Genomic DNA, 16,256 nt, shown 5'->3' with positions numbered 1-16,256 from the left:
AAGTTGCATAAGTAGAAAAATGAACAGACCTCTAGCTTCCTATAATGCAGGACCTACATAAACCACATTTAATTGAAGAATTGAAGTGTGGGGTAGATAAATTTGGACATTATTTATGGTATCTTAACAGGTCTGACAACTCTCTGCAAAGTTGTTGTATCCATTTTGAGAGCACTTAAAAAGCTCACAAGCATCTCATTATTTTTTTAAGAACTTGGAGACATTTTTGAATTATTAATGTGTTATGTCTCCTTAGTATATGCCTCTGCTGGAAAAATAAAGAAAATGCTTTTCATCAGTCTTATTTCTATGTGTAGGCATAAGTACAGCCAAAATAGATCTTGAATGAGGGGTCTAAATTGGAACTTTGTTTTGCATGATAACTAATATATTAATTAAGGGTCTAGAGTAGGGGTCAGCAAACTGTTTGTGTTAAAGAAAAGATAGTAAATATTTTAGGCTTTGGAGTCTACTTAATGTCTATCGCAATTACTTAACTCTGCCACTGCAAAGCAAAAGCAGGCACAGATGATATGTAAATGAATAAGGTGATGGTGCTTCAATTATATTTACTTATGAAAACAGGCAGTGGGCTGGATTTGGCTGGAGAGCCATAGTTTCATGATTCCTGTTCTAGAATATGATTGTTTTCATACTGGGATTAAGTTATTTTGGGGAGTAGACATGTCTCAAGATGAATTTGTATGGAAAATTACCTTAGGTATTTTAAATCCTATTTCTGCTTGAGAAACATTGCAAGGTTTAGACAGTGCCTCAGCTGAACAGCAGCATCATGTTATTAGAGATGTTTATGATCTTTTATTTCTTGGGAAAGAGGATATCTAACTGAATATCTGAGAGGAGCAAAAGAGAAAAACCATTAGTAATAATTCTGTCCATAAGGATATTTTATTAGACTGCAAATTATTTACTGTACTTCTCAGATTTGGCACTTCTGGGACAATGGGCCTAATGTTTTCTGACCTCACATTCCCAAGGAAAAGATACAGAGCCATATATTTTTATTTCGAAAAATTCTTTTTTCTATGAACATCCAGTTTATTTTGAAAGACTAATGTAATTCTATAGAGTATTCAGAAATTAGAGCAATTCTTACATGTCAGTCTAGAATCTTAAGGGCTCTGTAATTCACATTCAAGGTTAGGAAGTGTTGTAGTCCCAGAAAGGATATTAGGCTGAAATCAGACTGTATCCTAGCCTTAATGCTGCTCTCTTCCTGTGCGACCTCAGACAAGAAATTGACTTTCTGGCCTCCGTTTCCTCATTGGCAATGCAAGAATTTTTTTTTTAATTTCTATTCCTTAAGGACTTGCACTAAATTGTTCATACTATCTCTGGGGTATAAAAATGGCTGTGGTTGTGAAGAGGGGCTTTAATTTTCTACTTCATGTACCTCTCTGTTATTTGTGTGTAATATAATCAGCGTGCGTTATTTGGTAACAAATGGATTTCTTAAAGAAATATTTAAATTCTGATATAACATGGATGTGACAATGAAATTGACATTAAACATAAAAATTTTTCAAAATTAAACATTTTCTATAAATATAAGGTTAGATCAGGTTACTGACTACCTCAATAGGAAGTTATGAAATATATTTTAATTTTTCCATGAGTTTACTTAATTTATGCCATAATATATGTCCTGGAACCTCTTAGATTAGTCTTTCTCTCATTTGTAATAAAGTTTCTAGGTACTGTTCTTACAGTTTCTGCATTTATGTAGTACTTTATTACTTTATGATAAAGTTAGTTGATAATTCCTTAACTCTTTTTGCTGATGACCTTTTAAAGCTGCATAATTAGAATAAGTTGTGGTTATTGTATTGGAATCTCTATCCCATGGGCCAACAAGACAGCACATTAATTCTCTGCATCACCCACTCCATGTGCAGTGCCATCAGCACAAAGATATTATTCTTTGTAATTACATAAAGAAAGGGTCTATTTAGTGTTAACTGACCTTTCTGTGACTGATCAGCCTTTTCCACCAGTGAAGTAGAAATGTATATCATTAAAATGTGAGTAAATAGGAAACCTTTCTAAATCTTAAACTATTCAAATCAGGAGGTGCACATGAAGCGGAAATTGTTCAGTCTTCCACATGATACAGTGAAAAGAGGGGCCGACTTTAAAACTATATTTTAAAATATTGACAAATTGAAATACAATTGAATTATGGTAATTCATAGGAATATTTTACAAGGAAATAATATGCAAATATGTTTCTGTTTAACAATCTTAATATTGGAGGACACATTATTAAACTCTATAAATATATATTCAGGATTAAAAATTTAAAATTTATTTAATAAGTAATAAATAAACTTAGAAGAATTATTATTACTGTGACGATCACAGAGGACATACATGTAACCTTTTAAATCATGTGTTTTAACATAGAAAAATTCATTGAAGATATAGATTACGTGACACTGATTTTTACTCTCTTTTTCTTATTACATAGTTTGTTTCTCTAATCACTTATACCAGATACTTTGAGGGGACATACAATTATATTGAAGAAAACTGAGTCAAATAGAAATTTAATAGCTAATATAAGTGGCATTTGTATAGCGTTTCCTAAAGCCATTGAGTAGTTGTAGGAGAAATGCTACAGTCAACATGGAGATGAATGTTCCTTTTTTTTTGAACATACACTCACATTAATCATGCATTTTTTAATATTTAACAAGCATCTGTGTTTCTAGGCCAGATTTTCCCTGCCAGTAACACATATAGGGCCTAGTATATGAAATATTTTCAGAATCTGTTAAAAAATACTGGCTCTTCCTTGAAACTTTGCTCATCACTTTCACTGGAGCTGATCTCTCATGGAACTGCTATCATTATTTGGATATACCTTTTATCCTTCTTCATGTATAATGTATTCTGATGTAGTTAGTTTTGTGAATGCCTCGATTCCCTTATCTGATTGCAAGCTCCTTCGGCCCTGAAATTGTGTCTTTTTTCATGCTGGTATCAGTAATTCCTGATCAAATATGTACAATGAACAGAGTCTAAAAATAACAAAGAACAAGCAGGGTTAACAAAGTATTAATAAATTCCCAATGGATCTCTTCTGAGTTCTGAGAGGCAATGTCATGATATTAGTAAACTTTATGAGTAAATCAACACTAGCTAAATTTGTAACTTCATCAGGGAGCTAAGATTAGGAGTCCTGTGTGTAGTCATATATGTGGGTGCTGGGGTGGGGTAGCAAAAGAAAGTATTCCCTTAGACTCTAGCAGGGACAAGTGCTATTTGACCTCTCACAGTGTCCCCCATACTGCTTTGTGTACACAAGTTGCTCAATAAGTATTTTTTAATAAATTAGTGAATAGAGAGCATTTTGTAAAGCGTGATAATATGTCAAGTGTGAGGTATGTAACAACCTTGATACAGAGGACTGATTTGTTCATTTAAAAATCAAGAATATTCAAGACTAATTATCGGAGAACTCATGTTGGACAAGAGACTGGTTTCCATGGCAGCACAGACAAAGAAGTGGGTCCTGGGAGAGTTAAAATAGTTTTTAGCTCCTTTGAGGCTTGAGGGTATCGACACATATCATTCTTACAGACTTGCTCCTTGGAAACACTGGGGAGAACTCTCATTTTCTGTAGCACTTGGTGTATAGATTTTAAAGGAGTAGCAATACAATAATATCTCTCTGCACACAGTAGGTGATGCAACTAGTAAAGTAAACATTTTCTCCCTGTCTGTTATATTGTTGGAGAATTGGCATGTATTTTAAGCATTTGTGTTCACCATTCTAATTTTCATGAGTCAAAGGGAATGCTTTTGAAGCGACAGTGTTCACAAAGTGACTTGGAGCCTCCGTGTCTTGTTTATTCTAAAGTCCATCCCCTGCACATTCTGAGTCAGTCTCAGTACTGATGCCTGCTTTAATAACATCAAGGCATCACTGCATGCAAAACTACCAGTCGAGTGCCCTAAACTGGCAGAGATGTGCCAAAGGCACATGTGAGGACTATGGGGATTTGATGATATGGTATCAATGGTGTAATGCATGAGCATATGTACAGGATCACATGCTACTAAAACATCGGTGCTTGAAATGGAGCATTATTTACGATGCTGTGCATCAATGGGGTACTAAATATGTGGGTACATTTAAGGTTACATAGTAATATTTTAAAGTCAAGAGATAACAGAAAATTTAACATGATCTATGAAAGTCTAATTCACAAGTCATAGGTAACAATCTAATAGTCCTAAAGGGACCAAGAAAACATTCCTCTCAATTGACTCACCCAACTTTGTTCAAATATATACAGCCTTGATCTCTACCAAATAAAATGGCTGTTCTAAGATTCAGGTCACTGAATTGATTTGGGTACTGAAATAGAGTTGTTTACACTTCTGCCTCCTCCCATTCTAGCCTGTAATCCTTGGTGAAAAGGGTCACATCTTATCCTTCTTTTTAATCCCTGGGATAGCCAAAGAGCTGGACCCCTAGAGTAAACTTATTAAGGGTTTGCTAAACAAATGACTGAATGAACAAATAAATAAATGAATGAAAAGCTAGACTTAAGGATGCTCTGGAGTAAAACTGATCAATGAATACCAGCAATACAAGTTTTGTTTTCTAGTGGTTCTGGCAGGAAGTCAATTCTTTGCAACCATGGGACTAAAGTGAGTGTGGTGCAGTCTGTGTAAGAACACAGACATGGCAGTAACAGCAGCAGAGCCCTGGCGAGATGCAAGAAAGCAAGGAGCTGTCTGCAGTAAACTATTAATAACCAAGAATCAGATGACAGGCAGATCATCAGAAAATATCAGCTGAGACAGCCACACATAATCACATCAAGATAGAACAGTTGGAATTAGAATTGGGTCGAAAGATGACAACTCTCTTACAATATGTAATTGAAAGAAGGACTTAGCCCCTCTGCCTGGCAAATTTGATCCAAATGCCTGTATTAAGAGTAACTGAGGGTATAGATGACATATTACTACAAATTTAGTCAGAGACACTAGGAGTATTTTAATAACATTTAAGTATTTGTAAATAGCTATATAGATTTTCTACACATACATGGACAGTGCAAATATTTTAATCATAACCATCTGTCTGGAATGTTTGGATCAAGTATTTTTTTCTTATAATCTCCTTTGCCATTAGTCCACCTTAAATTAAAAAAAAAAGTTCAAATGAATTTAGACTCTCACCAAGGTAAGTGTATCTCGCTAGACCTCCAGGGATCTCAACGGGTAGCATTATTCTGCTGCATTCTACCATAGTCGAGTTGTGCAGGCCTCAGCTGTAAAGGTCTATGCACTTGGGCACTTGGTCTTGCCGTTGAATGCATCAGGCCTAATCAAATCATGAAATATGGAATCACATAGATCAAAAAACACAAGACCAGCATGCCCATATTGACTTACAATGAAAAGTAGCTTCCAAGGGGGCCAAGTCCTAGTTTCCTTCAGCAGCCCATTTTATTGATGTCAACAAGCTGTCTTAGCCAGATTATGAAAAGACAGTTGCTTGATGGAAATAGACTCAGAACAAGGTATTCTGTTATTTGATTTGATTGTTAAATGTCATTAGGTTTTGTAAAGACAGCATTGCATAGTTTTAAAGAGTGCTGGCTCATGTTTATGAAGGAAGTATATTGGATCGTGAAAAGTATGGGATCTGGAGCCAGTCTGCCTAGGTTTTGCAAAGCCCAGGTCCTCCACTTAATATGTGGAGGATATGTCATATGTGGATATGTCCTGTACTTAATATACTTGGCACAAGATACCTGGTATTTCAGTTGCTATGGTTACATAAGAACTACCCTAAAACTTCATGGCTTGTGATTCTATGTGTCAGAAATTTGAACAGGACGCAGCAGAGCCAGCTTGTCTCTTTTCTCACACTTTCTGAACCATCAGATGGATGACTTGGAGACTAGGGATTAGAATCATCTTCAGATGACTCATTCACTCATGATTGATGCTTATTGTTGTCTGAGACCAGAGCTAGTGTTGTTTGCTAGAACACTGACACAGAACCTCTCCATGTGGCCTGGATTCCTCACAACATGGTGGCTGGTTTCAAGGTGTCCCCAAAGAGAGGGCCAGGCAGAAACCATAAGCTTCTTTAATAAACTATCTGTTTTTATAAACTAGCTTTTTTAAAACTAGTTTTTTTTTAAAACTAGCCTGGGAAGTGACATAGCTTCATTTCCACCATACTCTATGGGCTAGAGAAGCCACAAATCTACCCAAATTCCAGACAAGGAGAAATAGACTATGCTTTTGATAGGGAGTGACAAGGTTCTGGAAGAACAGATGGGAATAAAAATATTTCTGTGGCCATTTTTGGAAAATACAATTTACCTAACCTGACTTCTCTTTTTCTTATCTTCCTTACCTGTAAAATGAGGATAATAATATAACAACTGAGACAGTTGCATTGTCTCAGTTCTTTTCATTGTGTGGAATTCATAAGTTAACATTCAAGTTCAGCCTTATTTCTAAGGTCTTGTCTATATATCACAAGGTGAAACGTAAATTGATGATACATGCTCTATATTTTTGTCCAAAAAAAGCCCAGTTCTCTGACTATAATTCCCTATTCTCTACTTACCCAGTGGGAGAGGGAAAGGAGAAAGGGAAGAGTGAGAAAAATAAACTGAAACTGAAGAAAATGGAGGAAAAGTCCAAGTTGAAATCCATGACTTAAAGAATAAGAAAGGTCAAGTGAAAAAAAAAATGGAGAACTACTATTTGGATATCTTGGGGTCTCAATCTGCCTTTATTTTTCAGCATTTTTGTGGACAGAGGAGGAAGCCAGATATTTCTTTAGCAATGGTTTCTCAATACTTTTGGAATCATGGGATAATTAGATAATTTAAGAAAAATGCTCTGTGCAGTTTCAAGGGGTTCACATTGCTTGTGCAAGTCAATGATGCACCCAGAGAAAGAACTCTTGCTAAATCTGGACAACATGGTATATCCTTAGAATAATGTTCAGTGCAAAAACATATTGTGTGAATTCTCTTTATATACTTCTTTAAAATCTTCACCTCTCAGGTAGTATAGTATCAAATAATATAAATTGAATGTGCTTCATTATAATAGGTAGTTACATTATCAATAGATTGTTTTATAGACGTGGACAAACAAAATGTGTAGTTCTAAAGTGCTAGGTATAGGCATTTCCTAACTGTTATTCTGTGTATTCATTCATTCTTTTACTAAAAACCTGTGCATCCACTTATGTCAGCTCTGCTTTATGCAATATATCTTAGGGGTCTCAGCCCTCATGGAACATATAATCTAACTTTTGTTCAGACCTTTATAAGTATAATCTTTATTATCTAGTAAAATATTGGTATAAGAGGCTATAATATCCCCCAAACATCAAAATTTAACAAATAAATTAAGGTAATAGAAAACAAACTGTCATCAAACTAAGTATTTTCCTTACTAAGTTCTAGACAACATGGAAACTATTAACAGACGTTCACCATTTCTCTTCTCTTTGTCAAGCCATATTCCCAATGTTTCATTATCTTCATAATCATTAATAATGGGAATTGAATAAATACCAATAAATCTCGCTTTGAGAGTGTTATATTTACTTAAAGCTTGTGGGTGAATTTAAGGCATATGGAAAACAAAAAAAAAGCAAAAGATTCATAATTCTACATTTTACTTATATATTTCTGTGATTTTTAATATAAATCTTTCCCACAAGACCACAAATTGTTGAGGTTCACTATTATATCTCAGAGCTTGGCATATAGTAGTTACTAAATAAAAAGTTTTGAATAAGTAAATGAATGAAAATGAATAAATGAATGAAATAATACTGTAAATCAACGAAGAATGCAATTATTTTAACCTACAGAAATAGCAATCAAACTTTTCTTTAATAGTTTTAGAAAAAAAAAAATGTTCATCTTCCTATTTAGCCAAGACCTTGAGTGGAAAGATTCTACTGATAAGACCAACTGCATTTGAATTTAAAAGCATGTGAAAGTCATCTTCTCTTATTAGTTTCTTCTTTCTTCTCACTCTTTTATTCTGTCACCAACCCCAACTTTTGTGCCCTTTATTAAATATCTTTCATTGCTATCCTTTTATATGCTGTTCAGTTCCAGTAGTGGTAGCTTTATTTCCCCTGGAGATATTTCTACCAATAATTATCGTTCCCTCTTTGTTTCATTTGCATATTATAATACTGTTGGTTAAAGTTAAACCAGTCAGAGTTGTGAGGTGGAACCACAAACATAAAAAACATTTTCAGTATCAGCAGAATACCATTGTTTAAAATTAAAAAAACATAAACTTCATTGCACATCTGAAGGTCACTGACTTTCAGGAATAGGTAGTGAATTGGCAAATCCGTCTATACATTCATTATTGGGAAATGATAATGTAAAATATCATGACTGATGTAACAATGTTGTGAAGATTCATTGGCGTAACTACACAATTCGATTTCTTGGCATCTACTCTAATTATGGCATATAAACCAGTAAGAACTGGTGTCATACGGAAATTGAAAGTGTATGTATTTGAAAATAAAACTGCATATTACACAGTAAGCAAAGTATAAAGTACCAAATATACATATATATATATATATATCCCCAATTAAGTTTCATTAAATCGATTTAATGCAAATCCCACATTTGTAGCACTCCTCTCAAATTCAGTGTTTATAGTAGCCATTTAGGGCTTGAAAGAATTGTAATTGAGAAGTAGAATATCTGAGGTATCAGAGTTGAGCTTATGTTAAATCAAACAAACAAAGAAATTCAAAATGATTCCTCCTCCTGCCTCCAGTAGAACATTTATCAAGGTTCCAAGTTAATCAGTTGAGTATTCGATTTTAATATTAATGTTAAGATGTGAAAAAGAATCATGACCATCTTTTCAAAAGTATCTCCAGCAAAGAAAAATATTCATAGAAACTTTGTTATCCTATCGAAAGATAATTCTATATGATTTTTGGCAAGTTTACTATATAGGAGTTTCTAAAATTTTGAATTACTGTACCAGAATTAGGACAGGGACATTTAAAATGGTTCTCAGCTCATCATGTTGGCTTTTTGAAGAACTACTATGACATAGTATTAATCGTTAGGGATCAATATGGATACTAGGCTTTTATGAGAAATATGTTTGTTGACCTTAATAAATCTTCAAGGGTATAAATACAGAAATATTTGTACAGGCAATTTTATGCTGAATTACATTTCCTCTATGCACACTGTCATCCCACAGTATATTTTTTAACAACTTATACTAAAGGTTTGATGTGATGGCAGTTGTTCCAGAGAAACATTTTTAATTGTTTCATAATGGTTATTTTTATATCTAGTTATTTAATCATCATTATCATCATCAGGATTAATCTGCATTTATGTTTTGAAAACTTTTTGCTACTATAAATAATGTTGTAACGAATAAAGCTTTTTGCTTAGAATAAATTCCCATAAGATGAATTACTGGATTAACAGGTTTAAAATATTTAAGGCTGCTGATAAATTTCATATTTTTTGAAGCAGCAAGAGAAAATTTTCTGTCCTAGAAATGTAAAAAGAATCAGCAACTAAACCAAATTCATACATCTGATTTAAAATTGTAGGTAGCCCCTAATTTGTGAATGAGTATTTTTACAAAAGTTATATTCTAAGGGGTTTGTATTAGATTCGACATATATTTACTGAGTCATGGGGGGGGCTGTTATAAAGTTCTCAACTGCTCATGGAAGCAGATTTAACTTTTAATATAGCTAAAGTATACTAGTGACAAATAATGGCTCTCTCTGGGAGCTTCTATTGAGTTTCTTGCTCTTTGTCTTTTACTTTTTACTTCTCTATGTTTTGAGTGTTTTCTGTGAGTGCCACCACTCTGCACCTCTTGGAAATAGGATTCTAAACTCCCAAGTGTCTTCTACCTACTTGAGCTCTGAGGCTTGAGGAAAGGAAAAGGGGGTGGGCAACTGGAAGAAGGCTCCTGGGATGCTGAGTAGAACCGCTCAGGACTGGGTACTTCCCAAAGCATTACAGAGGGAAGTCCAGGAAAGAGGGGGAACAAAAGCCAGACAGACACTGATGACTCAATGTTCAAAAAAAACCTGCATCAAGAAAGAAAATTATTTATTTTTTATTTATTTTATTTTGTGAGGAAGATCAGCCCTGAGCTAACATCCATGCCAATCCTCCTCTTTTTGCTGAGGAAGACTGGCCCTGGGCTGACATCCGTGCCTGTCTTCCTCCACTTTATGTGGGACGCCACCTCAGCATGGCCTGACAAGTAGTGCATCGGCATGCACCCGGGATCCGAACCCGGGCCGCCAGCAGCGGAGCGCACGCACTTAACCGCTACACCAGGGGGTTGACTCCAAGAAAGAAAATTATTAAATCCAAGGAGGATATTGGTATCAGGGGATGCATCTTTTTGGGTTTATTATTTTTCTACAATATATAATATAATATTTTTAGATAATTCAAACAATGTTGTAAAAATTCAAACAAATTAAAATGATTTTAGTTAAATATATTTCTATATTTATCTTCTAGAGAATACAAGCTGATTCACTAGAAGAAAACCTACGTTTAGCTCAAGAGTATCAGAAATTACAGACTACTTTCTTAACAGAAAAGGACAATTATTTCAATTTATATGATAGAGAGTTATCACTTGATGCTTCAATTAGAGATCAGAAACAGGTAGGTTTTTCTTATTTTTTAAAAAATAATGATTTACTTGACATATGTCCTACAAAAAGTAACAAGTGGTCAATCATGGAGTCTCCAGTCTGATGGTGGTCCTTTGTATGCCACCAAATGGCATGTTTTCTTTTTATAAAGTTTTGTTGTATATTTTTATCAACTTTTTGAAATAGAATTTTGAAAGAATATTTGAGAAGTGAAAGAACTTAGTTTCTAATCTACCATTTTATACTAATTTGCTTTTAATTATTATAACCTGGGATACCAAATTTTTGTAGTTCGTAGATTTAAGTATATTATCATAGACTTCAAATATTAATTCTATCTGTAGGTAACTACCCATGATACACTTCTAATTCTTCCTTATGATATATGGGCTCCAAATTTTGGTTTCTATTTTCTTATTAAATACGAGGCTTAATTAGAAACTTGGAGAAACAGTTGACCCTCTCTGGTTACTGGAAATCACTGGGAATTCTAATATATTTTGTAAAATCTTCTGTAATAATAATAGTGGAAAAGTAAAACACACAATATGCCACGAATCAAAAAGGAAAGAGAAAGCTCCATTACTAGAGTGTTAGGATATAGCCACTTCCTCTATATTCTTCTCCAGATACTCATTGACAAGAAAAATCATTTTCCTTTGAATCTTTCTTTCTTCCCAGAATATAAATTTCAAAAAATAGAGGCATGATTATTTTTTAATAGTTCACTTAGCCATAAGAACCAGTGGATTGCTAATGGATCCTTTCTCCTATTGTTATCACCCATAATACTGCACTATAAATTAGTAGTTTAGAATTCCAGTACTATATTTATTCCTCATTATTATGGAATATTTGAAAGACAGAAGGCCAGGATTTGAGTGTAAGCTCTACCAATTAATAGCTCAGTGATCTTGGCAAGTTATTTACCCTTTCCAATATCAGTTTTCTCATTTGTAAAATAAGATTTACCTCAGAGGAAAGTTGATAAGTAATAAAGAAGAAAAACCCGTAGTTACTTTGAAAATAAGGGGATACTATGCAACTGTAAGTGTCTATTACATTCATCTGGTATGCTGCTTATAAACTCCCCTATGCTGCCCATCCATCTACTCTCATGAGAGTTAAAGCCTTCGAATATATTGGAAGAGAGAGTGTATTTTTCTCTTAAACTTTGTATGAAGTAGTAGTAGGATGAAGATGGATAAAGAAATAAATGTGTTTGGGAAAGAACTGAGAATACAACTAAATGACGAAGTCTTAGTCTCCTCAAACCCTTGTGCAGGATTCAAAGAAAGGGCATCAACGTCTCCATGAAGCATTTGTCCAATCACATCATGCATTTGACAATGTTATTGAGGTTAAACATGTTCTATTTGTTGCTGATAATTGAGGAGGAGAAAATAATCAATGGCTATACTGTATTTCCTTTTCTAACTAGGAGGGAAACGAAAATAAATTTTATGTATACTCATCAGTTTGTATAGAATCCTTTGATGGCAAATGACAAATATATTAGATACCTGCATAAATAGTGAAAAACTCATGCCTTTCTAACATAGTATTTCCATAGTAAGAACAAAATTGTCTTGATGTCATTTTTGGAATTAAAGCAAATCTTGATTCAAGATCCAAGGAGTGAGACCCTGGTATGAACAGACAGTGGGGCATGCTAGGAGGTTAGGTTTATGTTTGCGATGATCCCTCAAACGAATCACTTTTAAAAGCACACCTGTTTCAGGGAAACTTTCAAAGATTTATTTGTACTTCGAATCATTTTTCATTTCCATCCTTCAGCGATGGAGGTCATTAAGTGCAGGCTGCCCTTGTCAGTGTCATGTAGGATCAATTTGCTGCAATGGACAGAGAGGCCTTATTGATGCTGTTAAATCTGTCAGTGAGAAATCGTATGTCATTAGCGTCTAATGCACTGCTTACAGGATGGAATTTGGCCATCAAAACTGAGAAAACCCTTTAATATTTTAGTCCATTTCCTTGATATTACAGCATTTCCCATATTTATGGGTTTTAGTCCTTTGACCAGTTTAGTTTTGGATACACAAAAGCACCGTTCAACCTCTGGTACCCTTGTTGAAGTCCCTTGTCAGGTAAAATAGATCTCACTTTTAGGAATTTTGTGTATCTTTTTCCTGTTTCAGAATAATTTCATTGCTTCTGAACATACATTTCTTTTGGTGTGGTAAATAATTATATTTTAATTATTGTGCTTCTTAGGGAGTATTATTCTCTGTACAAGAATTATACATTTTTATACCTCTCTGTATTTTAGGACAAGAGTAGCAGATAAAACTTAGTGGAAGAGTAAGACAAATTAAATACGAAAAATAATGTCTCCTTCCTTAACACAATTTTATATACAGATGGCTCAAATGTTAAAATGTTATAGTATCCCTCTTGATGATAAAATGTCTGCTGCTTTTGTATGTGTTTCTTAATACTTTCCTGTACCTTTAAAATTTGCACTGATGAGTGTTTCTCCCTTTAAAACTCAGAAACAAACAAAAATGATCATGCAGAATTCTTATTTGCCCTATTCATGGGTGATGATAGAATAGAATCTGGTCTAAAACTTCTCAGATCTCAAAATGTAAAGCAACACTAAAGAGGAATGAAGGAAAAATATCTGAAAAACAGGTTGTACTTCTAAGTGAAAATAGACATTTTCATTAAAAGCTTTCAAATATATTTTTCATATTTTCTTTTTAAAAAATCCATGAATATATTGATAAAATCACCATGTGTTTCTTTTAATTGCTATCTCAAGTTCTTCAGGCCTGCAAAGAAAGGTGAGCTAATAAGCAAGCATGCAAATGTTGATGTATTCTGTTGACTGAAAACAAGATCTCTTCCAAACTGGTTAAAATACCTTTTAAATTCTTTTGTAAACCACTGGTAAAGCTTAACCTTTGCCTACTCCAATTCTCAGTGTTTTCAAACTAAGGGAATACAAATTATTACAGAATCAGTGCTTTTAACAAGCACTGATGTGGACCAGGTATCTGTGCCATGCAATTTGCAAATGTTATGTTTGCAATGTTTGTTATCTTTGTAATGTTCCTCAGTAATCCTGGAAAATTTTCTATTATTATTATCATCATCATCTCCAATATGTGTTATGAAACTGAAATTGAGTATGTCACAAAGTCACCCAAGTAGAGGGAGACTGACTCAGATAAGAATCAAACACAGCGTGTTCTTACATCCAACCCATTTCATAACCATGACACTACCTTTATACTCGATTATTAAATAATCCTATACATGTCTCATCAGGTTTTATAAAGCCTGTAAAACCAAGTAAATTATGCATTATGTCTCTAGTGTCCAACCAAAACAGATTCTTTGATTCACTAATTGTTTTTGTAATTTTATCTCATTGAAGCCACTTTTTCAATGATGATTTTCTGGTGAGGAAAGGACTACCTTTAATCAGAAGCTATTTAATTTCCATAGGGATTGTTTTTGCCACTCTTAAATTATAAAACTTTTGAACTAGGAGCACCTTTAGAAATTTTACCTCTTTAAAAGATTATTTTACAGATAAGGAACCTTAGGACCAGAGTAGCTCAGTGAAATACCACATATACAGTTAATTAGAAGAAAAGTTGGCCTAAGACCCATTTGTCTTAACTGAAATTCAAATATTGTCTCCAATGGACTGTGGATGAGCATGTGCTGTGATATTTTTCTAGGGTTTGAGTGGACCAATAGCTGAGAATCTCAGTAGTAAAAGTAACTGCCAAGGATGTGCTTAGATTGGAGCATCATCTTTAAGTGACCTGGGCTTGTGAAGGAATCGTTTAGGGACATGAATCGGAAGACCACTCTAGAGCTCTAGGGGACACTTCTGGGCCTTACAGAATTCAAACACCATTCATTCATTCAAGTATTCAAAATAAATAATCAATCATCATTGTACTGACAAAGATACAATACAGGGCCCAGGAATATGCCACCTCATCTCAGCTTCCGTGCTGAACGCTGTGATCCCCGGAGTCCAAGGGATTCTTTCCTAGAATAGAGCATAGAATCAGAACCTGACGACATCCTCTCTTCACCCCACCAAGAATCATGGATTTTTGCTATTTAATCTGCATCGCCTAGGTCACATTGGACAAAATTTCCATCTTAAATTCTCAAAAATTTTCTTTCATCCGTAAATTTCATTAGTGTGTTTTCTCTTCCCTCTTTCACTTTTCAAACATGAGTTTCCTCTAATACTCACTTCACATTGATTTGGTGAGGAGTCAAAGTCAATTCTCCCAGTAAACAAAATTCTTTTCCTAAAGAAAAGTGAAAGCTGTTTTATTCTTACTTGTATAAGTATTTTGTATTTTTTGTTATCTTGCATATATTAAATTAGGCTTTGAGTGGTGATTTTTGTGTGCTTGTTTCAGCGTAGATAGAAATTCATTTCTTTTTCTTTCTTTTTTTTTTTTTTATGGGGAAGATCAGCCCTGAGCTAACATCCGTGTGCCAATCCTCCTCTTTCTGCTGAGGAGGACTGGCCCGGGGCTCACATCCGTGCCCATCTTCCTCCACTTTATATGGGATGCCGCCACAGCATGGCCTGATGGACAGTGTGTATGTGCGCGCCCGGGATCCAAACCCTGGGCCGCCAGCAGCAGAGCGAGCACACTTAACCGCTATGCCACGGGGCTGGCCCCGGAAATTCATTTCTTTGCTAGGAAAATCATAATTTTTTAAATAGTTTTTGCCTACAGCAGCTACTTAAAGACTCTGTCAATATCTCTGCCTCCTTTTCTTAGGACTTGCTATGCATGCGCATGCGCACAGAAAAACACATTTGTTCTAAAGGAGTCACCGCACTTCATTGACTCATAAGCTTGCGTTAGATTCCTACTGCCCCCTTTCTCTAAGGAGCTCTCAAGCGATCTCCAAAGAGCTTTTGTGATCCCTGAGACAGGAATAGACAGCTGGTCATCTATTGTTTTATCCCAATGAATTTCCCTTCTGTTGTCCAAACTCCGTGAGAGAAATACAAAAAACTAAATGTTTGCTTCTGACTAATACTTTAGAAAGATCAACTTGGCTTAAATCAAACCACTTCTTCAGTCTAGTGCCAGTTTTGAGTGAATTGTAGACTTATGTATCCTACGCAATTTTGAGAAGGTGATCTTCTGGTGGAGTTGCATATTAATAAGCAGGTTTTTAATGTTAGCAACACCTTAAAAGTCATTTCCAGCGTGTGATGGGATCCCTGATATATCAAAGACACTCAAGGTAAAATGTACATATATATATATATTCAGTGATTCTCCCCTGAGGACTATTTTGTCACCCAGGGGATATGTGGCTCTCTGGCAGTGCCTGGAGACGTTTTTGGTTATCACGTGTGGGTGGGGATGGGGTTGGAAGGGATGCTCCTGGCATCTAAGGGGTAGAGGCCAGGGATGCTGCTAAAAATACTACAGTGCACAGGGCAGCCTCCTCACATACACACACACCAAAAAATTTTCCAGCCCAAAATGTCAATAGAGCTAAGGTTAAGAAATCCTAA

General features: G+C 34.9%; 1 protein-coding gene across 3 annotated transcripts in view; it reads left to right on the top strand.

The window, feature by feature from the left end:
- The window catches only part of LOC147915278 (coiled-coil domain-containing protein 178-like), a 204,627-nt gene that overhangs the window by 1,009 nt on the left and 187,362 nt on the right, over positions 1-16,256 (top strand). Inside the window, exon 1 of one of the 3 annotated variants that reach the window (XR_015554292.1) lies at positions 10,580-10,724. The exons of the other annotated variants lie outside the window; for them this stretch is intronic. The gene's annotated coding sequence lies outside the window, so the exon portion shown is untranslated. Of the gene's footprint in view, positions 1-10,579; positions 10,725-16,256 lie in introns of those variants that run through there. 3 annotated transcript variants of the gene reach the window in all.

This window comes from Ceratotherium simum, chromosome 14 (genome assembly GCF_057802395.1).
Source record: "Ceratotherium simum simum isolate JZ-2026a chromosome 14, ASM5780239v1, whole genome shotgun sequence".
Taxonomy (NCBI): Eukaryota; Metazoa; Chordata; class Mammalia; order Perissodactyla; family Rhinocerotidae; genus Ceratotherium; species Ceratotherium simum.
This window is presented reverse-complemented; position numbering and strand designations above follow the sequence as displayed.